The sequence below is a fragment of the Harmonia axyridis genome, chromosome 4 (genome assembly GCF_914767665.1).
Source record: "Harmonia axyridis chromosome 4, icHarAxyr1.1, whole genome shotgun sequence".
Taxonomy (NCBI): Eukaryota; Metazoa; Arthropoda; class Insecta; order Coleoptera; family Coccinellidae; genus Harmonia; species Harmonia axyridis.
Genome location: NC_059504.1, coordinates 22,516,093 through 22,541,189, shown reverse-complemented (window position 1 = coordinate 22,541,189; position 25,097 = coordinate 22,516,093). Strand labels below are relative to the sequence as shown.

The 25,097-nt window shown below is 35.4% G+C and overlaps 1 protein-coding gene and 1 non-coding gene across 3 annotated transcripts in view; one reads left to right on the top strand and one right to left on the bottom strand.

Annotated features, from left to right (window-relative positions):
- Positions 1–19,398, bottom strand: part of LOC123678246 (muscleblind-like protein) — a 440,933-nt gene extending 421,535 nt beyond the window's left edge. For both annotated transcript variants that reach the window (XM_045615156.1, XM_045615157.1), the window contains exon 1: positions 19,219–19,398. The gene's annotated coding sequence lies outside the window, so the exon portion shown is untranslated. The remainder of the gene's footprint in view (positions 1–19,218) is intronic.
- On the top strand, positions 6,655–6,727 carry Trnaa-agc. The gene has a single exon. It is a non-coding gene; the product is annotated as a tRNA-Ala (tRNA).
- Positions 19,399–25,097: the final 5,699 nt, after the last annotated feature.

Sequence of the window (25,097 nt, the reverse complement as noted above, 5' to 3'; positions counted from 1 at the left end):
AATTTTTTTTACCAATTCGGTTAAATATATAATTATATTGAACAGTAATCGAAAGGCTCATTCGAATATTTATCAAAATTTGAATTGAAAATAGAAATTTGATATTTGTTTATAATTGTCTACATAAAAAAAAATTAGATTGAATGGAGATGAATAAAGTAACTAAAACTAATACAAACGAGATGTAGTTACAATTTATGCTGAAATTAAATATAAGAAATAATTGGGAAAATGGAAGAACAAAACAATAGATTATAGGAACACATCAAGATAATAGAAGAACCAAACGAAAAAAACAGAAGATCAAAGCAAGAAAAAGAAACGTCAGGTAGAAATTTGGAAAAAAGTATTCGAAGTTAAAACGAGATTCTGAGATCACAAATGGTGTACAAAACATGACAATTGAAATATAGATTAACCGCATTCGCGAAATATTTTTGGTATACGCATGACCCAAAATGAAACGGTAATCTGTCCCGATATTTTTATTATTAGCGAAACTCTCCAACGCCCGCATTTACCTTTTCCACCGTGTGATAGAGCGATATTTCAAGGTGTAATCAATTCCTGGAAATGCATGGGGCATCCTGGAATTTCATAGATTTCATATTCTTGAGGAATCATATCAAATGGCGCCCAACGCAGGGCTCGATAGTCATAATACAATTTTTTTTTGCCAATTCGGTTAAATATATAATTATATTGAACAATAATCGAAAGGCTCATTCGAATATTAATCAAAATTTGAATTAGAAATGAAAATTTGATATTTGTTTATAATTGTCTACATAAAAAAAAATAGATTAAATGGAGATGAATAAAGTAACTAAAACTAATACAAACGTGATGTAGTTACAATTTATGGTGAAATTAAATATAAGAAATAATTGGGAAAATGGAAGAACAAAACAAAAGATTATAAGAACACATCAAGATAATAGAAGAACAAAACGAAAAAAAAACAGAAGATCAAAGCAAGAAAATGAAACGTCAGGTAGAAATTTGGAAAAAAGTATTCGAAGTTGGAACGAGATTTTGAGATTATAAAAAGTGTACAAAACATGACAAATGAAATATAGATAAACCGCATTCGCGAAATATTTTTGGCATACGCTTGACCCAAAATGAAACAGTAATCTGTCCCGATATTTTTATTATTAGCGAAACTCTCCAACGCCCGCATTTACCTTTTCCACCGTGTGATAGAGCGATATTTCAACGTGTAATCAATTCCTGGATTAGCATGGGGCATCCTGGAATTTCATAGATTTCATATTCTTGAGAAATCATATCAAATGGCGCCCAACGCGGGGCTCGATAGTAATAATAAATTTTATTTTGCCAATTCGGTTGAATATATAATCATATTGAGCAGTAATCGAAAGGCTCATTCGAATATTAATCGAAATTTGAATTAAAAATAGAAACTTGTTTATAATTGTCTACATAAAAAAAATTAGATTGAATGGAGATGAATAAAGTAACTAAAACTAATAAAAACGAGATGTAGTTACAATTTATGGTGAAATTAAATATAAGAAATAATTGGGAAAATGGAAGAACAAAACAATAGATTATAAGAACACATCAAGATAATAGAAGAACAAAACGAAAAAAAGCAAGAAAAAGAAACGTCAGGTAGAAATTTGGAAAAAAGTATTCGAAGTTGGAACGAGATTCTGAGATCATTAATGTTGTACAAAACATGACAATTGAAATATAGATTAACCGCATTCGCGTAATATTTTTGGTATACGCATGACCCAAAATGAAATAGTAATCTGTCCCGATATTTTTATTATTAGCGAAACGCTCCAACGCCCGCATTTACCTTTTCCACCGTGTGATAGAGCGATATTTCAACGTGTAATCAATTCCTGGATTAGCATGGGGCGTCCTGGAATTTCATAGATTTCATATTCTTGAGAAATCATATCAAATGGCGCCCAACGCGGGGCTCGATAGTCATAATAATTTTTTTTTGCCAATTCGGTTGAATATATAATCATATTGAGCAGTAATCGAAAGGCTCATTCGAATATTAATCGAAATTTGAATTAAAAATAGAAACTTGTTTATAATTGTCTACATAAAAAAAAATTAGATTGAATGGAGATGAATAAAGTAACTAAAACTAATACAAACGAGATGTAGTTACAATTTATGGTGAAATTAAATATAAGAAATAATTGGGAAAATGGAAGAACAAAACAATAGATTATAAGAACACATCAAGATAATAGAAGAACAAAACGAAAAAAAGCAAGAAAAAAAAACGTCAGGTAGAAATTTGGAAAAAAGTATTCGGAGTTGGAACGAGATTCTGAGATCATAAATGGTGTACAAAACATGACAATTGAAATATAGATTAACCGCATTCGCGAAATATTTTTGGTATACGCATGACTCAAAATGAAATAGTAATCTGTCCCGATATTTTTATTATTAGCGAAACGCTCCAACGCCCGCATTTACCTTTTCCACCGTGTGATAGAGCGATATTTCAACGTGTAATCAATTCCTGGATTAGCATGAGGCATCCTGGAATTTCACAGATTTCATATTCTTGAGAAATCATATCAAATGGCGCCCAACGCGGGGCTCGATAGTCATAATAAATTTTTTTTTGCCAATTCGGTTGAATATATAATCATATTGAGCAGTAATCGAAAGGCTCATTCGAATATTAATCGAAATTTGAATTAAAAATAGAAACTTGTTTATAATTGTCTACATAAAAAAAAATTAGATTGAATGGAGATGAATAAAGTAACTAAAACTAATACAAACGAGATGTAGTTACAATTTATGGTGAAATTAAATATAAGAAATAATTGGGAAAATGGAAGAACAAAACAATAGATTATAAGAACACATCAAGATAATAGAAGAACAAAACGAAAAAAAGCAAGAAAAAAAAACGTCAGGTAGAAATTTGGAAAAAAGTATTCGGAGTTGGAACGAGATTCTGAGATCATAAATGGTGTACAAAACATGACAATTGAAATATAGATTAACCGCATTCGCGAAATATTTTTGGTATACGCATGACCCAAAATGAAATAGTAATCTGTCCCGATATTTTTATTATTAGCGAAACGCTCCAACGCCCGCATTTACCTTTTCCACCGTGTGATAGAGCGATATTTCAACGTGTAATCAATTCCTGGATTAGCATGGGGCGTCCTGGAATTCATCAGGTGATGAATGCGAAATCGAGAGCGACGCAATCCGGATCAAAATTCCCATTCGTTCGCCAGTGTTTCGGGCTACCTTCGCACATAAATAATAATGGACCCCTCTTTCCGACGTAAATGGCCCGTATATGAACTCATTCAATTGACAGCGCACATTTGTTTTTAACAGTTGGTGGGATTCGTATGTATCTCCCTCGGACTAGTCGCGTTCATCATCGATGGAAATCCAATTATTTCATAACTCGATTTTTTGACGATCGATAATGCGTTTGCGACATGTTTATCCGGATTTTTGTTTCACTGTCTGGTAATGGTATAGGTTTGTCTTTGGGGTGGACAATTAAATAAAAGGGGTAGCGATGGAATCGATCTGTAATATATCGGGATAAAGTTCGAGATATCGTCGTGTTGATATTTTTGCGTAGATATAGTGAAGGGGAACCCTGGACTTTGACGTATAACGGAAGATATTGTTATGGTTTCGGATAAAATATTGAAATAGAGAAGCAACTGGAAAAAATCTATTGATAATTCTTAAATTGAAAATTATCGAATAAGATTCATAGATAATCGGTTAAAATAATTTGTAATCATTTATGTTAATTAATTATACTATATCCAAAATTAGAAATATGTTTTCTAATGTAATTAAAAATTGTTTCGGAAAGTTAAAATTCAATTAGGTGGCATAAAAAAGAAGAATATTTGATTGATGAAAACTGGATGAAGTGGAGTTTATAGAATACGGTATTGATGAATTGAAAGTAGAACCAATGAGGAAGCTGAAACGAATTCATTAATGAGATAAGTAATTTTTTAATTTGTTGTTATATAGTTCATTGATTGATGGAAATTTGTAGTTAAATAATTGCAAAAAAATAAATATAATTCTAAATTTGAATTCTCAAAATTTATATTCTGCGACTAGAACCTAACCCGAAATTTTTCAAAATTCAAACAAATATCAGATTATTATTCAGGAAATAGTTCTCATATTCCAGAGAAATCATTTCTATTGGCGCCCAAGGTGGGGCTAGTCATAAAATTATTAATTTTGTTGACCAATTGATTAAAAATACATTTCATATAAATTATATTCGACAGTAATCAGAAGGCTTATTTCAATATTAATCCAAATTTGAATTGAAAATGGAAATTTGATATTTGTTAATAATTGACTGAATAAAGAAAAAGACAATCAACAGCGATTATTATTTAGCGTTATTGGATCGTTTAAAAGATGAAATCGTTTAAAAACGGCCCCATTTGCAAAAAAAATGTGCTGTACAATCAAGCCAATGCGCCGTGTCACAAATCAATGAAAACAATGGCAAAATTGCATGAATTGGGTTTTGAATTGCTTCTACATCCAGATCTGGCCCCCAGCGACTTTTTCCTGTTCTCAGACCTCAAAAGAATACTCGCTGGAAGGAAATTCAGCACCAATGAAGGAATAATCGCCGAAATTGAGGCCTAGTTTGAAGTAAAAGACAAACCGTACTACAAAAATGGTATCGAAAAGTTGGAAGATCGCTACAATCGCTGTATCGCCCTCGAAGGCAACTATGTTGAATAATTATATTGAATTTTGCCAAAAAAAATGTGTACCATTATGGTAGACCGGGAACTTTTCAAATGGCCTGTAAATTCCTTTTGTTCAGTTACCAAGTCGATATTTCTTTCCTTTCAACTTAAATGATGGGTTTCTACTAGGGCTGGGAATCATGAATGAAAGATTTGACTATTCGAATAATCATTGAATAATTATTCGAATAATTGCATTTTGCATTATTCGAATAATCGAATGAATTTATGGATGAATATTCGAATACAAAAAGGCGAAAAAGTCCCAGCCCTAGTTTCCACCAAGAGATACGTAATCGTTTTGGCATTGTACAGTCAACGACATGAAGAAGTGGTCTAAATCGAATGTCAAGTTGAATAGACCATACAACCATAGAACTTTCCTCATTCTTTATTTCATAGACGTTGGACCAGAGCTAGACAATTCATTGAACAACTCCAGGTCAGGAATGGAATTCGAAGCGCACAATTCAAGTTGAAGTTCAGCCAGTCGAACAACACCGGCTGAATATTACGGAAACCACGGACCAAGACGAAATGCAAGACTCCATCTATTCAGATGCTCCACGCCTGGCCTCACATGCACGGGATATTTTTCGTCCCGTGTAAAAATAGATTAAAATTCGTCTAAAATTAATTTCGGTGGCACGCAATGGAGTTTCGTAAGTCTTCTGCCGTATTTACGGTTCCCCAATTTATTTTTGGCATTCCGGAAAACATATAGGTATACGCTGCTCAACGTTTTCAATTTTACATATATTATCAGCGTCGAGCAAGGCACATACCACGGGCATTATGGGGAATATATTTGAGATGCAAATGGGAAATCCCACCCTTTACGCTGGAATCAAGTTTGTTTTCTTGAATATTAATGAAGTGAACTGAAAGTAATTCTAGGGAAATACGGATAGGATGGATGGATTTGGATTAATCTGTGGTTTCATGAACGACGATGAATTTGTGATGACTTAAGGATTATTAAATATTGGAATATTTGGAAGTAAATTCTTAATAAATAGGTACCTAGAATTTGAGTTGAAAGGAATTACCAGATCGAGCTATCTCGCTCATTTGAGTACTATGCTACCTCTGGCGTTCCCCAGGGCTCTAACTTGGGACCTTTGCTCTTTCTTCTGTTCATGAATGATATTCTCGATGATACAGACATTTCAATTTTGATCTTCTGTAGGATATTCTCTATGGCTGATAATGTTTGATTGCAGGGGGCACTTGATGCTCTCTTAAGATGGTGTGAAACGAATAGGCTGTCGCTTAAGGTTTCTAAGTGCTCCGCAATGTCATATACTTAAAATAATATGATTCTATATAATTATCGAGCCGATAATCATGTTCTATCCCGTGAGACTGAGTTTAGGGATTTGGTAGTGTTATGTGACAGACAGTGTTCTTTTGTGCCACACTTGAATAAACTTATTCCCTCTGACAGTAAAACTTATGGATTCATTTTTCGTAATAGTAGGGGATTCCTCAATTTGTACACGTTAATAATATTATTCAATAGTTTTATTCGTAGCAAGTCAGAATATTGTAGCATTATTTGGGGACCCATTTACAATAGAAAACGAATTGAATCCGTACAGAGAAAGCTCTACAAGTATCTAATTTGGAGGGAAGATGGCATTTATCCACATGTAGGTTTAGATAATATTATGCAACATACATACATATTATGCCTATACAGTACAAATACTGGTGATAAGGCCTATTAACTATTTTACCAATTAAAATAGGATATCCACGCCAAATTTAGTCTTTTGGAAATGATCTATTTTTAAGCTGGTTGAAGTTTAAAATAGAATAAGATTCAATAATATGTAACGCATCAGTGCTAACAAACTCCTATCTGTTACCAGGGGGCGTAGCTCAGATGGTAGAGCGCTCGCTTAGCATGCGAGAGGTACCGGGATCGATGCCCGGCGCCTCCAATTCTTTTTTTAGTGGAGTATATATTGGACCATTTCTATTTTCTGAAAATGTCGAATATTGTTCTGTAAATTTTCGATATTATTTTTATTATTCCTACAGATCTCGTACGAAAAATAAAAGTGAAAATAAATGATGATGAGAACTGTAATAAATGAGGATGAGACCTCAGTGAATTATCACAGTTTTCTAGGTCATTGATTTTCATTCATAAAACCCTCTTTTCGAATAAAAGACCAACAACATTTTTCAAAGCCTTCATCAGGGCTCTGAAATGATTGAAATGAACAACAAGAACTACAATAATAATTCAGATGTTCGAACCAACATTGCACTCTTTTTTTTTAATATAATAGCATAATATTTGATGGCTAACAGACAATTTTTAAATTTCGGAATTCGAAGAACCTCCGAATCACTAGTCAGTTGATGAGAGCACTGGACTAGTAATTCGCAGGTTGCGGGTTCGAGTTTCGCTCGAGGACGTACTTTTTCCGGAATTGAAAAATTATCTTTTATCAAATTCTATGCAATCATAATTAATTTCAGACATTAACCAATCTCCTTTTTTTTTAATTCAAAAATCTACAAAAATACACAAATTAACAAGTGAGGAAACAGGTTCGGAACCATCATGAACATGAGAAAAATTTTGCAAATCAAACTATTAAGTACTCGATAACCGTTAGAGCCAACGGAATTACTAGATAAAAATGCTACGGCAAACCGAAAAAAGTAATAATATATACAGAATGTTCTATTTGAAATATATGGGAGTACTTTTTGCGGTAACACCGCAGCGCTGAAAATATTTAAGATCGATAGAGCAGTGGTTTCTACGCAAGAATCTAAATTTTAAATAAAATCGTACTTTCCGTTGTCCCTGAAAGTGCAGAATACCATCGACCGTGGCCAACATGTATACAGGGTGAGGCATTGAGACAGTGAATTATCTCAAAAATTATTTACTTCAGAAAAGAAGTTTCAAATAAAAATTGTTAGGTATCAAAGGGTACAAAAAATGAATTTATTTTTTTACCTTGACCTTGACTTCAAGGTTATTCCAAGGTCAACCTGACGTTATCATTTCAGTGAGTGATGACCTTGGAATTCGATACATTAATCAATTCTTTCATTGATTCATTACATCGCATCAATGTTTCAGCATCGATATTCCTGCAACCGTTTGAATAAAATTTAGTTCGATGATTTGAAATTCGATAAAAAAAGTTTAAAACAAAAGTTACTACATTTTTTTTATGAAGAATGAGAATCTGTACTGAAAAAATGTACCTTTTCATTAAAAAAAAATCAAGTAGACCTTGAAATAATCTTGAAGTCAATGTCAAGGTTAAAACAAAATGTATTCATTTGCTTTTCCCTTGATACTTTCATTTGAAACACTTTTTTTTGAAGTAGGAACATAGTTTTTGAGATAATTTTCTGTGTCGCACCCGGTATATGAGTGATCTACCAGTACGAATTCGAAGAGGCCTTTCTTTCATTTTTCATGGATTCGAAATATTCTTCGACAAAAATACGGATTCATCAAGTCAAGTAAGTTGATATTTTAACCAACTACTTGAACTTGATTTGAGATATTTATTGTTAAACCTGATATCAAGCTACTTGATATTACTTGAGCTTGATACGCACGAGTCGCACGGCATATATTTCTGCAAGCTCGTGTGCGCTTAGACAAAATAAACATCCTCAAAGGATAAATACAGTGAGTGGGTGGAAAATTACGTAATCAAATAGTGCTTGAAAGTTTCTCAATATTAAGAAATTTTATTTTTTTTTATGTTTTATAGTGATTTTATTTGTGTTAACGTTTTAAAATAGTTGATATTTTTGGTTCATTTCATCATTTTCTTTATTGGTGTGCACACTGCACAATGGAACTGTTAAAAATCAAGTAGCTTGATAGAATGCACTTGATTTTTCAAGTAAAGGGTGTTTTTCTAGAGCTAAAGAACTTTAAATTGCAATAAAACAACGATGGATTATTCGATTGACATTAATTTTATTTATCCGCAAGATAATCTTGTGGCATTATATTTTAAATATGATTTCTGGCATATGACCTGGCTCGGATGTAGTCCAATCTGGACGTCCAATTTTCGATGACTTTTTCCAACATTTGTGACCATATATCGGCAATAACACGGCGAATGTTGTCTTCCAAATGGTCAAGGGTTTGTGGCTTAGCCGCATAGACCAATGACTTTACATAGCCCAACAGAAAGTAGTCCAGCGGTGTTGAATCACAAGATCTTGGAGGCCAATTCACAGGTCCAAAACGTGAAATTAGGCGGTCACCAAACGTGTCTTTCAATAAATCGATTGTGGCACGAGCTGTGTGACATGTTGCGCCGTCTTGTTGGAACCACAGCTCCTGGACATCATGGTTGTTCAATTCAGGAATGAAAAGGTTAGTAATCATGGCTCTATTCCGATCACCATCGACTGTAACGTTCTTGCCATCATCGTTTTTGAAGGAGTACGGACCAATGATTCCACCAGCCCATAAAGCGCACCAAACAGTCAGTTTTTCTGGATGTAACGGTGTTTCGACATACACTTGAGGATTAGCTTCACTCCAAATGCGGCAGTTCTGTTTGTTGACGTAGGCATTTAACCAGAAGTGCGCTTCATCGCTAAACAAAATAAAATGGACGTAGTGCGCAATACGTATTCCGCACAGAACCATTATTTTCGAAATAAAATTGCACTATTTGCAAGCCTTGTTCAGGCGTGAGTCTATTCATGATGAATTGCCAAACCAAACTGAGAATAAATCACTTGAAAGCTGTTAAATCGGTCGCCATCTTGAACAGTAATGCCAACTTAAAGTTATATACCTCGAAAAAAAAGCACCCGTTACTTGCGAATGATTATTTGACTTGACATTGAAAAACTACTACTTGAATTGAACTTGACTCGATTTCAAGTCAAGTCGTGAATCTCTAGACAAAATAAAAACCATTGCCTAAAATTTGCTTTTTTTCCTCAAGATGCCCACTCAACCCAAATACCCTGAGGATGTGTCGTTTACGGTGAGTAGCATTTTGTGTCATGAACTTCATTACTCCATTTCCGGCCAGAAAAGGGGATAAATCATCGATGAAACTCCACAGATCCCCATTGTTATATTGCCTCAACGTCCTCATCATTCAAATGCGGTATAATGAATTTCTTTCTCACGGCGCCGCCTTCGATCTAATACGTCATAATCGTTTAATAACGCCAGGAAGAGCATGATGAACATTTTTATCGACGGTGATCGTCGGATTCCGTCGTTTCGGTACAATGGGGGCTCATCTTCATGATACCTGGATGAGTTCATCATGGGCGTCTGCTCCGATCATTGCTTAGGTCGGTCCTGAGTTTTGGTTTCGTTATTTCAGTGGGGGAACAATTTTTTTTTGCCAGTTTTCATATTTTGAGTTTCAAATTATAGGACCATAAATAATCATGACAGCAGAATGAATTGTCCAGTTCTTATATAGTTTGGTATCATTTTTCAATGAACAATAGGAAAAATACCAGAATATTGTTAGAACCAAAGAACATATACAATATATACCATCGTTGGTTCAAAAGCAGTATATTCAGTTATGACAGCACAAGAGCATAGACAATATTCGATTATACCCTACTCACAAGATGTAGTTCTCGAAACAGCACGAGAGCGCAGCTCGAGTGGTGTTTCGCGAACTACGTCAAGTGAAGAGGTTCGTATAATCGAAATATAATGAAATGGAGTAAGATTTTTCTGTTCCTGAGGCTAATATCTCCCAACTTTAAATGTCATTAATGTGATGGTCACATCAAAAAATAGTTATTTATGCAACAAGTGCAAAAAGTGAGAGTGCAATAAACAATTTTTGCACGAGTTGCATACAACATTTTTTCTACGTTCATGCAAAAAGCAAAAAATGATTTATTGAGGTGCGGCACTAGGTGTAGGAAAATGAAAAGCGCAACTTGAGTACTTTATTATTAATATCGATTTGCATTGAAACAGGAACTAATAGGTTACGAACAATTTAACTCAAACTTTATTTTTACTCTCAATGTTGAAAGTGAATGAACAATTGGTGACAGCACGTTGAAGTAGAATGACAGATGAGTGCAATAAAAACTTTATTGCACTAGTGCAATAAAGAACTTCTTTTTCCACTAAATATAGTTCAATAAAGTTTTGCTTTTTGCATGAATGTAGAAAAAAATAATTTTTTCTATTCTTGACTTTTTTTTGCCCACGTTCTGATTTCCTGTTTATCAATGCTAGTTTTAGTACTTATTTACTGAATCTGTAGCGAAGGTTAACGATGAACTGGTTCAAACATCATAAAAAAGAAAACTCATCTTTAAAATTATCCAAGGAATCTCTCAATTCCTTCGTACCCCAAATGTGAGGTATGAATAATCGAATCGTTAATGAAAATAATGCTATTTAATTTGGTTCAACCTTCGTTATATAAACTCTTTTTCTCACATTACAGATATGAGTTAACGTAGTCGTCAACACAATTTTTTTCAATTACTTCTACAAGAAAAAAACTACTCTCTTGTTGTAACTTGAGTTGACTTAGGGATTCACGGCTTGATCTGACATTCAAGCTACATGGCTTGAGCTTGACTTGAGATCAACTCAAGTTCAAATCCAGTAGTTAGTAGTTTTTTAATGTTAAGTCAAGTATTTATTTATTAAGTACTTGACTTAGTTGAGTTGATTTCAAGTCAAGCTCATCAAGTACCTTGAATATCAAGTCAAATAGATTGAATATCAAGTCAAGTAGCTTGAATATCAAGTCAAGTAGCTTGAATATCAAGCCAAGCCGTGAATCCCTACCAGTTGTGCAACTCGAATTCGAGTTACCTGAATTACAACTCGAGTTAATCGCCATCTCCGCCACTGTTCGCATCCATGTAGCTCTCGTGCTTTTTCCTGCAGGACCTCCCGAAAAGCCTCGTTATTCATTCTCGTCGTCAGCGAGCGCCCTTATCATCCCATCTGATGTGGGTAATACTCGGGATAATATCAACAACAAAAGCTTTATTTCTATTCAAGGAACGATAACCGATCGCCAGGCGGAAAAACCCATTGGGATGGTGCAGCACATTGGCCTTCCAACGTCCGAATTGAACTCGCTATTTGCTCTCGGATCCGCCAGGACAAAATGGAAACGACCTTTAATGTACTTTATCTTGCGCCCGGCACGGACGGAATGTCTTCCGTTATTTCGGTAAAGCGTACGTTACAAAAAAGAATCTAGTGTCTCGGATAAGGTGTTTATTTGCTATTCGTAAATATTGAAATCTTTTTCGCAGCAGGGGGAAAAACGTTCTTCACTGGAATACTGGAGTGGATCGATATAGCCTTGAGATATCAAATGGTCGTAAAAAAATGAACACGTTGTATTAATCGAGAAATATTTACCTTAGTTAAAGTGTCATACAATTCAAGTTCGTTGATATTAGATATTGTTATTGAACATTTGGTTGTAGGTACAACTTCGCTTCCGCCGTTATGCAACGTATAGCGGTAAGTGGTACTTGAAATAAGAAGATCTTAGATGTCATATAGTAAGCTAAGGTATTTGTAAACATAACGCCATCGAAATATTAGTCGATTTGTGTCTGCATCATAAAGTTATTCTCGATTAAACATGTCAGCTTACAGCCAAATTCTCGTTGCGGGAGGTTTTAATTTACTGCTTTAAAATTAAGAAATCTCAGCTGAGACTCAGCGAATGCTCTCAAATACCTATGGCGAGGCCGCTATTAGTGAAAGAAAGTGCCGGGAGTGGTTTCAACGCTTCATGAACGGTGATTTTGACGTCGAAGAACAGCATGGCGGTGAAAGAGAGAAGCTTTTCGAAGATGCAGAATTGAAGGCATGACTTTATCAAGACTCTTGTCAAACGCAACAAGAATTGGCAGGATCATTGGTAGTGACGCAACAAGCCACTTAAAAACGCCTGAAAGCCATGGGAATTATTCAGAAACAAGGAAATTGGGTGCCGTACGAGTTGAAGCCGAGATATGTTGAACGGCGTTTGTTTGCTTGTGAACAGCTTCTTGCAAAGCAAAGACGAAAGAGATTTCTTCATCGCATTGTGACTGGAGACGAAAAATGGGTTTATTAGGATAATCCTAAGCGTAGAAAATCATGAGGATATTCAGGTCATGCTTCCACGTCGACGGCCAAACCGAATATTCACGGTTCCAAGTCTAAGTGCAGTATTTGGTGGGACCAGCTCGGCGTAGTGTATAATGAATTGACAAAATCGACTCAAACAATTATAGGCGATCGTTATCGAATGCAATTAATGCATTTGAGCCGAGCATTGAAAGACAAACGGCCGTAATACAACGAGAGACATAATAAAGTGATTTTACAGCATGAAAATGCTCGACCCCTTTTGCGAGAGTCCTACCCAATCCTCCGTATTCTCCAGAATATCACTCACTTCGATCAATGGCATACGGCTTCGCTGACCAGCACTTCCGGTCTCATGAAGAAGTAAAAAATTGGATCGATTCGTAGATCGCTTCAAAAGATAACTAGTTTTTTCAAAGTGGGATTCGTACGCTGCCTGAAAGATGGAAGACAGTAGTGGCCAGCGATGGACAATACTTTGAATCCTAAATGTATACCCAGTTTTTTACGAAAAAGCCCCGAATTTCGGAAAAAAACGGCGAAAGCAAAGTTGTACGCTTATATAATAATAGAAAACTAGAAACATTCAATTTTGATATTCGGCAGAACGTTTGAGGCTAAACCGTTAATTTCAGTACCACTAAAAAGGAGTGCAAGTTGAGCAACAACTCCAGAACTTAGTGGTCGAGCTACTTACTCTCAAGAATGCATCGTTTCCATCTCCGCGGCACAGAAATAAAGCAGTGTTAGGGTCACATCATTAACCTATAGTCTTACATGACGATCAATGACAGTGAATATGTTCCTTTCTAACATTAACTTTCCAAAAACCCTGGCGAACTATATATATAGTTCGTAAGGCATTATATACCACTATACAACATTCGATTCTGGGGGAAGGGGTTCCTCGTATGCGTTTGGAACTTGCAGCTTCCTCGGTGGCTCGATTGGTGAGAGCGTCAGACTAGTGATTCGGAGGTTGCGGGTTCGAGTCCCGCTCGGGGAGGTACTTTTTCTAGAATTGAACATTGTCTGCAAGCCGTGATATTATTTTCCTATAGTTTGATGAGGAGTGACAAAAAAACTGATACCATGAACTGCAAATCATTATGCCAATCATTGAACAACACAGCGGCCGGTCATGGAAAATTTTCATGCTTCAAGAGTTTGAATGCAAATCTGGCTCTTACTTGAATTCATAATAATGAGCCACAGTTTGTACTCGAGGTATTCAATTTAGATACTCGGTAAAACGTTTTGGGCTAAACAACCGTATTTAGTACCACTAAAAAAAGAAACAAAAGCGACATAGCAAACCAAGTTCTTGAAACGTTGATAGCGAAAAACAATGACAATCAACCAAACTAAAAGCGAAAATACGTAGGAAACATAATCTATGTCCTCAGTCTAGGAATCGTGTAACCAGTCGAGTATAAACAACACAAAATAGTAAGAAAGGATAACAAAAATATGTATCGATATATGAGCTGAATATGTCAACGAATAAAACAAAAAAATAGTCTCATCAAAATAGCAAAACACAAGATATTAAAAACAAGAAAACAGGGCACAATAAACACTTAGGTGGCACACAAAAATAATCATAATTTTCGGAACAGAAGGATGTAGTTTTTGTTTGAATTTAAGATTTACTGTTCATCGATTGTTCATCTTCAGTATGTAACGTACGTTCATTCAAATTCGTAATAAAAAATGCTGTGGGAAATTAGAGTTGATTTTCTGTGATTAGAAGTAACGCTTAGCTTGCACCATTTCCATTTTCGAACTATTTAAACAAATGTTTGTGACAAAACCTCTAGTTCAATTTTTAACTTTCTTGAGCTATTTACCCCCTCGATTCACAAAAATGGTTTCATCCATCTTGCAAATTTCATTGACAAGATAAAATATGAGGATTCTGACAACTTTTGGTCAAGGAATTTTAAAGATTCAGCTGAAAATTCTTATTTGGATTGAAACAATTGGAGAACTTATACTAAAACTAAAAGTATGAGATTTTCATTCAATACTTAACCATACAAAAACATACTTTGAATTAAAGGACCTGCTGAAGCCTGAAATTGACCACCTCTCTGCTCTAAACATTTTTAAAATATTTTTGTGATAATTGAAGACACTGTCCAATGTTTGGGGTGATTTGTTAATTTCTTCAACCTTTTCGATGATTCAGTCCTTCAGTTGGGCTAAATCGGGTGTAGTTACTTGAAAAATACTATTTTTCAAATGAGACCACTAAAACAATTACAAGCAAAATTCTCGTATTCTCATGTGGGCTGAAAGATTGTCGCTAAACGAAATTTGGTTTTAAAGGCAGACTTATGTGGGTATCTCAGATGTTCCTATATTCTTGTCTGTAAGTTCTTTCAACGTATGTAATAGTGCAATCGTCGCACTCAAGTTTGTATATGCCTCTTTTCTCAAGGATGTTCTATCCTTGGCGTTGCTTAAACATTTTCCCAAATTACTAAGTGACCTGAACGTCCAGGCAAATTCTCTAAATATCTTTACTTATTCCGTATTTTGTTATGAAAAAAGGAAGACAAATTAATCTTTTGGTGGATGCGCCATAAGCAACAAAAGGGTTTCTTCGCTTTATTTTTCAAAACCAATGTAGCGATGGTTGTGGAGTTGAAACCATTGTTGTGGACCAATTGCTTTATGGGGTTGAGTTGCATATTGAAATCTGATTCACGCAAGAGAATATAATCTATTGATAACAGAACGGAAAGCGGAATTGGGTGATTGAAGATCAAAAATCGATTAACGATAATTACTCAAATATACACAAAAACTTAAAATTGAACACAAACTAAATCCCCCTATTTAGGAGATTATGTTTATTTTTGTGTGCTGCCTAACTGTTTATTGTGCCTTGTTTTTAATATTTATCTTCTATTTTGCTATTGTCTAATTTATGGTATACTATGTGTTCATTCGTTGACACATGCAGCTTATACAGCATTACATATTTTCGTCATTCTTTGTTGACAATTTGTTTTGTTTATACTCGGCAATTCTCAGACTGAGGACATCCTTCTTATTGATTGTGTTTCCTTCGTGTTTCTGCTTTCAGCTTGGATAAAAGTTAATGTTTTTTCGTTTTTCGCTATCAACGTTTCGAGCTATGTCACTTTGCTTCGATGATAGAAAAAATATAGTTTTGACGAGTAAGTAGCTGGGATACTATGGTCTCGAGTTGTTACTCAGCTCACTCTTTGTTTATTTTTTAGAGGTACTGATGATGACCGCCCAATATATGTTATTCAGTGATTGGCATAAGGACTTGCACTTCATGGCATCAGTTCTTTTGTCACTTCTTATTAGACTGTAGGTTAATAATGTCACTCTCACTTTCTTAATATTTTCTAGGAGTAAATGGAGAAAATCAAGAAATATATTGTTCAATGTTTAGTGTTTTCTTTTCAGATTCTCATGGATCTCTGAGAAAACTTTCATGTGCTTAGAGATTCTACGAGGGACAGGTTGTGTCCTGTGGATGCTTTGTTATCATATGTTTTTATGTTTCTATCCTGACTCTCTCAGGCCTTTGTGAGACCTCTTCGAAGCTTAGAGCTTGTGCAAGTTACGAGAACTGATTGTGTTTTTTGTAGGCTTTGTTATTGTGTCCACATCAACTACTGTTAAATTTTTACCCACCAGCGAATGGTTGGACAGTACCATCGACATTTCAGAAGAAGTACTGCTAGAAAGAGCTGAATAAAATCAGTCATGTACTGAAAAATGCACTAGGAGATCTGTGGAATCATCATAGAGTTAGAGCTGAACACTATCCAGTTCGGATTCAGAACTCATTCCACAAAACTGCAGCTATTGAGACTTATCGAGAGGGTGACTGAAGAATTTCAGAACAAGCAAGCCACAAGAATAGTGCTATTAGATGTTTTGAGAGCCTTTGACCAAGTTTGGCAAGAAGATCTAGCATACAAAATGGGGATGTCAGGCTTTGCTACCAAAACCTCCAAAATAATAAAAAACTGCCTGAGAGACGGAAATTTCTACATCAAAATAGATGAGTCACGAAATCACTCAAGTCTCAGTTCTAGGACCTCTCCTTTAGAACACCTCAAAACATCCAAGAAATCTGTTAGCTCTATTTACAGATGATGCGAGAATAGCAGGCAGATATAAACGAACATACATCATATACAGAGGACTGCAAGAAACACTAGAGGATATAGACGAGTGCTTCATTAGTGAAAATTATAAATAAACGGCAAAAAGAGCCAGGCTACTCTCCTACAGAAAAAGAGACTAGATCAACTCAAATCTAAGGATAGAGGAAGAAGAAAAGAACTGGGAAAATTATGTCAAGTGTCCAGGATGTATAACGCTTGATAATGAACTTTCATGAAAAACCATTTAAATATTTAGGGAGTGGATAAATTAAACTGCTTTTTCTTGATCATTCGCAAGATATGAAGTTATTAGTAGTTATAATTAACTTATTTTCAATTAACATTTCAAAATGAGTATATTGTGTTTAAGTACCTCTTTGAGATCGGAAAGGTACCTCAAATGCTCTTTGAAACTCTTCGCTTTCGTACCTTTGCAACAGTTAAAAAAACATGAGCATCTCATCGACAACTATTCATAAAATGATGTTCATTTAAAAAATACCATTGTTTGGATTAGACATATTGTTCCGACTTCAGTAAAGAAGATCGTCAATAATTCTGATATAGAAACCAAGAATCGTCACTTTAGCGCTAACTATTAATTAGAACCCAAAATCCTTTTATTCAACTTCTATGCTGGTTTCTAGACAAAATTCATTTAACTGATGATTGGTTTGATTTGATAACTTCGATTTGATACATCAAATCGAAGTTATTAAGATATACCCAAAGAATACTCTTTGGGTATATCTTGAGCTTCTTTGAGTACAGCATGTGACGAACGAAAACAGAGGAAGCTATAATCTTACCCACTGGAGAATGAAAATCTAAATCAAAAGATGTATTCCCAGAACAACGTGAATCATCGTTAAAAGTTTGATTGTGGTCAATACTTATAATCGCAACATATTTTCAATTTGAACTATCAGCCCAACATTGTTCAATACAACTCAATTCAATAGAATTTATTACCACATAAATAAATTTCAAAACATCGCTTCTTGATAAAAATGCACTTTTTTGTTATCCTTTTGATATCCTCTTGACCTTCGCTTTGAATATTAATTCAAATAATTTGCCATCAGAATCTTCTTCAGATTCTTAGATTTTTAGGAATTGAGTTTAGTATATTCTTGATGTTCTTGGTCTAAGATAAGTCTTTAATTCTTCGAAAGCAAGTTTTCTTGTTTTGCATATTTGAATATCGTTCAGCATAGAATACTTCTATCAGAAATGACTTATGAAGCACAGGCGACTTAATATTATGCAAATAGTTTTCTGCCATTCAATTCAGAATCTCTCATAGGTATTACAAGTCTTAGATTGTATCGGCTGCAGGTTTCGTATTGCTTTTTCTACTGTTTGGCAAATTTATCGGCAAATTCCTACATTTTTCTACATGTATACTTGTTTCATTATTACAGTATTTTCAGGGTCTAGAAAGTTCTAGTAGCACAATTATTCGTCATTATAAAATAAGCAGCTATGATCTTTTCCCAGTTTCAACTAGGTAGGATGTAGATCTCTACGGATGAATAGACTTTTCAATAAGGTTCATCAGTTGTCTACTAAATGAGAATGTTTGAATCAAATCGACTGTTAGGTTAGGTTAGGTTTCTTTTCCAATATTCAGTAAATAGGTAGTATGACACAATTTTTCTTCCATCGGAACACTATGACAATTCTAAAACAGCATCAAAACATTCATCAGTCAATTTGAATTCATTCAATGTAATAATATATTGTCTCATATGGAATAGGAGTATAAAGATACATTCACTCAAGTCATTCATAGCAGTAATATAGTACCTAGTAGGAATTATTAGTCAGGTAATATTATATAGTGGGTAGACCCTTCTATGACATATCACGACCATAATCGTATAAAACGGCGAATCGCGCAAGCATCGGCTGTTTCCGTGTTTCCACGCCATGGGAACGAGAAGGAGCATTGACAACACGAAAACAATTGTATACGAATGTCGAATACGTACAGCATGCACTCAAAACACATACCCGAAAGTTATCTAACCCATATTTACGTCAAGTAGACTCTACGAACCCAAACAAAAGAGCAACATTCTGGGCGTGCCTGTCAAAACGAGGCGTTTAACCTCAATGTCCTCTAACATAACCACGATAGGCTTGTATTGGTGGAATTTACCTGAGTTAGTTGTGAGGGACGAGTAAGGGCCAGGAGACTGATCAATGACGTTTCAGACACAACACACAGGTAGCAAGACACATAAACAAATAAAATATCGAAACTAAAGTGTACTAAGCAAGCAAAACGTCGAACAGCCGACGTGAAAGCTAGCAGCTGACGGAAAATGGGATTTATTTACACATTCATGTGTCGGTTCGCGCCGGCAAGAGTCGGTGCGATGTTGCCGCGTGGGAGGATTAGTGAGTAATACAAGAAGTTGGTCCGTTGTAATGATAATTTAATTTAGGAGGGTTATTTACACCTACGCACGCTTGGATTACCGTGGAATGTGCTACATTGGACAAAAGTTATGAATTCCATTATATATACTGGCGCTATGAATATTGATCTGTCTATTTTTTTGGTAGTTTTGGGACGTTGGGGTCAGCAGCTGATACGGATTTTATAGTTTGGAATGTGTAGAATTGGAAAATCGAATCAAAATCCGTCCGTCCGCTCTCCAGAACAATCGAATTAAAATCTGTCTGTCCGCTGTCCAGAACTTTTCTTGGAAACTATAACAACCATTTGTATGAAATTGGGTTCAAAAATTCTAAGGTTCTAAGAAACTGAGAGACAAAACATCATTTCAATAATTTTTTTTTATGAAATATTCATGGATTTTTCATTCTTTGAAATTTTTATTCCCATCCAGTAATCTTGGCACCCTTGAAGAATTCTGTCCCCTTCTTGGCTTCATTATTCTTCAAAGTTGACTTCGCCAGGCCTGGGACTTGAGTGATGTGCTAAAAGCTCAAGATTTCGAGAGTTGAATAAGCTTATACCTTTGAAATTGTATGCGTGAAAAGTATACTGCCCGCCCAAGTATAAAAAACTAAATGCGAAGCATTTTGAAAATAATTCAATTCTTGGCACAATATGTCTAGACAAAAAATGAAAACTATTCACTAGGCTATCCGACAGGCAAAAAATTCAGGGCATGCCATTTGAAAAAATGGTAGTCTTTCGGACGACCTGTAGCGTAATCCGTAGATTTGCAGAAAACTTTTCAGGAATTGAATAAAAAATAAATCGTACAATTATCTGGAACAGTTTCCAATATATGATCTTCAGTTTGAATCAGTAAAACCTTTAAATTTTCGAAAAAAGTGGACCGAGACAAAAATGTATCACAGATAAATGTTGACAAGTGAAGTATGTATTTATAAATCAGAATTTAAAGGAGATTATGAGTATGATAGGAAATATGGGCATTCCCATTCAAAAATACAAAGTGGTATCGTGTTTCACCATTTTCGGACCATCCCGTAGAGTCAAACATGATTTAAATTTATGCGCTGGCCGTTGAGTGCTGTCGATTTCGTCAAATTTCAAATCATTAGCCCAAAATTTACCGGAGTTATCGAACGGTAAGCACTATTGACTCACCCTGTACTTTGATACTCATACTCGGAACTATCTTGTCACGGATTTATATGTTATCTGACAATATGTGATACAGGAAACTGTTCTGCCAAACCACATTTTTTAACAAAAATCATTGTACGATATATTTATGAAAATATTTCAATAATTTCAATAAGAAATTAGTGAATTAGAAAAATAATGTTAATACTCGTAAAGAAGGCTCATTCTCTTGTTCATTAAATAACTCGCCATTTGTTTCTCGTTTTCGTATTTTGAACTCGTGAAATGATATCAATACCTTTCTGCAATTGTATTATAAATATCTAGTACACCGGTAGATCTACCTTTTAGGTAGATTCACCTTGTAGGTAGATCTAACTTGTAGCATAGTATAAGGAATTCCTTATACTATGCTTGTAGGTAGATCAATATAGCCCATGGATCCGCATTGCCAGTAGATATACCTTGTAGGTAGATCTACATTGCCAATAGATGCTATTTGCCCATATATCCATATTGCTCATAGATCTGCATTGGCCGCAGATCTACCTTGTAGGTAGATCAATGAAGCCTATAGATCTACAGTTTAGGTAGATAAATATAGCCCATAGATATACTTTCTAGTTTGATCAATATAGCCCACAGATCTGTAGGATTTCACGTATGCCTACTTATGCGTTTCGTCCCTGGCACACACACCGGACTCATCAGTGTGACTTTGGTATAATTGTGTGTGCCGTGTCACAGACGCTTGGGGAATTTATTATTATCGGGAGCCGCCGGGATTCGAACCCGGGACCTTGTCGCATCTCGGTGCGTGAGTCTACCTCTTAACCTCTAGGCTACCGAATGCTGTGTATATAGTTGCTATGTGGAGCTTTTATGACGAGCCGCCACATGACTCCCTCCCCAGTGACAGAGGAACGAAACTTATGCGTGTTACGAGGTCATCGGTGCAGCTGGGTGATTGCCGCCTAATCAGAGCTGCACCTCGCGGCATCGTGCGGACGGTGAATGCCGCCTATTCAGGTCCGCCATACCGCGGCAGACCAAGGAGCACGTATTGCACGTCATGGGAATGGGCGTCTAGAGTTTCGTTGGAAATTGCAGATATATGGGAGCTATGCATCAACCTTCTGCTTTCCAGGACACATCGTTAAGATGGCCATTCCCATCACGTCGGGGTCACCAATGTAGGATTTCACGTATGCCTACTTATGCGTTTCGTCCCTGGCACACACACCGGACTCATCAGTGTGACTTTGGTATAATTGTGTGTGCCGTGTCACAGACGCTTGGGGAATTTATTATTATCGGGAACCGCCGGGATTCGAACCCGGGAACTTGTCACATCTCGGTGCGTGAGTCTACCTCTTAACCTCTAGGCTACCGAATGCTGTGTATACAGTGTGGAGCTTTTATGACGAGCCGCCACAGATCTATCTTTCAGGTAAATCAATATAGCCCATAGATCTTCCTTTTAATTCATTCATATACTGCATATCTCCTGTATAATCGATATCGGACTAATATAAAGCGAGATACTAAGGTTTCATGAACACACGTGAGCAACGCACACCCTGTATGTAATTTGAGGATTGGAATAATATCGAATAATTTAAATCAAGTGACAATCAAGTCGACCCTGTATGAACTGTTTTTATTACTATTATCTTTATTATTCTGTGGCAAATCCGTTCATTCTGCCTTACCTTGTAGAACAAATTCGTGCGAGAATATCTCACACATTTCTTGGTTATATTTTATTATTATATGTTGGTACTCGGATTTATCTATCATTTGTCAAATTTGTGATAATTACAGAAAACTGTTTGGACAACAAAAATTTCTCAATACAAATATCACTGAAGGATATTTATGGAAATGCGACGTGATTTTCTATAAAAATTCAGTGAATTGAAAAAATTAACTTCCTACAGAAGGCTGGCTTGCCATTTCGTGGCTCATTTTGAATTTTGCAATAATAATAATAATAATGCCTTTATTGAAGAGAATAAAAAATATTACAATTCCAAAAAAAACATCAGAAAAAATCAATCACAGGGCGGAGTTCAGATGGTGATGAAGCCGTATAGCTTCATCACGGGTGTATACCCGTACTCGTGAAAGAATATCCAATGACTTCTGCATTTGTATAACCTATTTTTTTTACATTTTAAATACAGAAGAAATAGGGAAAAATGTATTTTCTGTACTAGTGCGGTAAATGATGTGTGGGCTGAACAGTGGTGACGCTAGAAGGGGTGTATAAGCTGGGCAGGTGGACCCGCCCCCCTCTAAAATTCTGCCGCCCCCCTCTAAAATTCTGCCGCCCCCCTCTAAAATTCTGCCGCCCCCCTCTAAAATTCTGCCGCCCCCGCAAATTTGACATACTGAAGCTGAAAGATTAGCAGAACTATAATTTCGCTTTACTTTGGCCCCCCAAAAAAACATCCGGCCCCCTTTTGGCCACCCCTGTTTCTGAGAGCTGACATCGCCACTGGTGCTGAATTATCTATCAATAAAAAAATGCTTTAACTTTTGATCCAGTCCAGATACAAGAAAATTGAATAAATTACTGTTATTTCATACTTCTGCAGAAAACTACGAAAGTTGTTAAGAGGGAGTTCCACCACGTGGCTTAGGTACTCATTAATTTCCCCTCTAGTGCTCCTGCGATGACCAAACATTATACAGGGTGGCCACTTTTTCAATGGGATTGTATTGGTAATTTTTAAACCATAAGAGTTAGAAGGTCGGTCCAATGGAGAAAAAGTTGCATTCATAGGAGCATTGTCAAGCAGTTGAAACAAATCGAGATTATCAGGGCCGGTTATTGAGATATCATAGAAAAAGTAAATTCTGTCATTTTGATTTTTCTTTTTTCCCACTTTATTTCAAGAATTTTTTATTCGACAGTAAATTATCCTCAGTTTGACGTAATCAGATTTCGTATCCAACGTTTCGTACTCCCTGGGCCACCCTTAACCTCATTATTTTCAATACGGACCTGCATATTTTATGACACTTTTCGAAATAACTTTTAACGCTGAATTCAACGATATATCATACGATGTCATTCAAAGTTGATTTTCAGGTGATTTTGACCCTTATCCAAATTTCTTTGGGTCGGATCTATTCATTTAGGTACTTTTAGTTTAATTAACAACATGAAATACATTTCGATGAGAAAATCAACTTACTCATCTTGAACTAAATGGAAAATATTAGAATCAAAGCAAGAAACAAGTAAAAATTATTTACTTATTTACTAATTTAACGGAACTATCATTTAATCAAAGAAAATCAAATGATTATTCGGAAGTAAATGAAAATTAATGAAATAATTGTTGGAAGTGCCATCATTTTGTAAAATGCACTTTAAGATTCTGGAACCCATACTTCTTATATACATTTGCTTATTTCATCTCCTTGAATACCTTCCAATACATTCTCAATCTCAATCTCAATCAACGGCATACGAAGTTATACATTCACTTTATCTTCTTTCTCTTTATGAAATATAAAAGTAGAGTGCAGCACTGTAGGACGATCTATTATTTTTTTCAGAAAATTATAGTTCGACCTCTTTAGTAATGATTTTTTGTAGGTTTCTTTCATGAATATTTGAAAAATATATCAGCTTTGTAGGTACATCGAACATATAAATTTTTTTGCGGAAAACGAAAAGTCACCAAAAATTTTTTTTTTTTGCAAATAAAAAATATCGTCATTCTACAATGTAGATTATACTTCAAAGAAATTATGTGAAAACCTCAATAAAAATCGAAAAAACAATTCAAGATTTGAATCTCTGTCAAAAGTGACAAACGCAATAAGTGAGTGAGCCTTACTCCACTTATTTTCCCAGATGGTCACCCCTTTCTATTCAGCATGCGAGGAAGTATAAACAGCAGAAAGAAGTGCAACAATTAAAACTCGATCTCCTACGCACAATTGGGTTATTCACAGTAGGAAGCGTGATCAATAATTCACTATGTTTGAATTCCCCGCTCTTTCCACTCGTACTTTCGCTGCCGAGGATTCAACAAGATGTTTACATGCGGTGTTGCGACGTCGTGGAAGTTTTCCTGAGATTTTAGGAAAATTTTCTATGATTTCCTGAAAAAGTGAGGTTAAATCAAAATAGTTCAGTCCAGAACGTTCAGGATGACTTATGTATAATGTAGCATTCGAACCTTCACCGATTAGGAATTCGAAAATATGGAAATATTGGGTTTATTGAATTCCTGAAAAGTTTTTAAGTGTTCTGTAAATTTACGGATCTCTCTGCAGGTGGTCCGAAAGACACTGCATAAAAAAATTATTTCCAAAAATTTTCAATAAGTCCATTTATTCAAATGGCATTACCTGATTTTCTTTGACTGTCCGATGCTAGTCAGTACTCATTTTTTGTTCAGATATGTGCCTGAAATGAAGTTTATTAAATGATTTGCATTTCGTGTTTT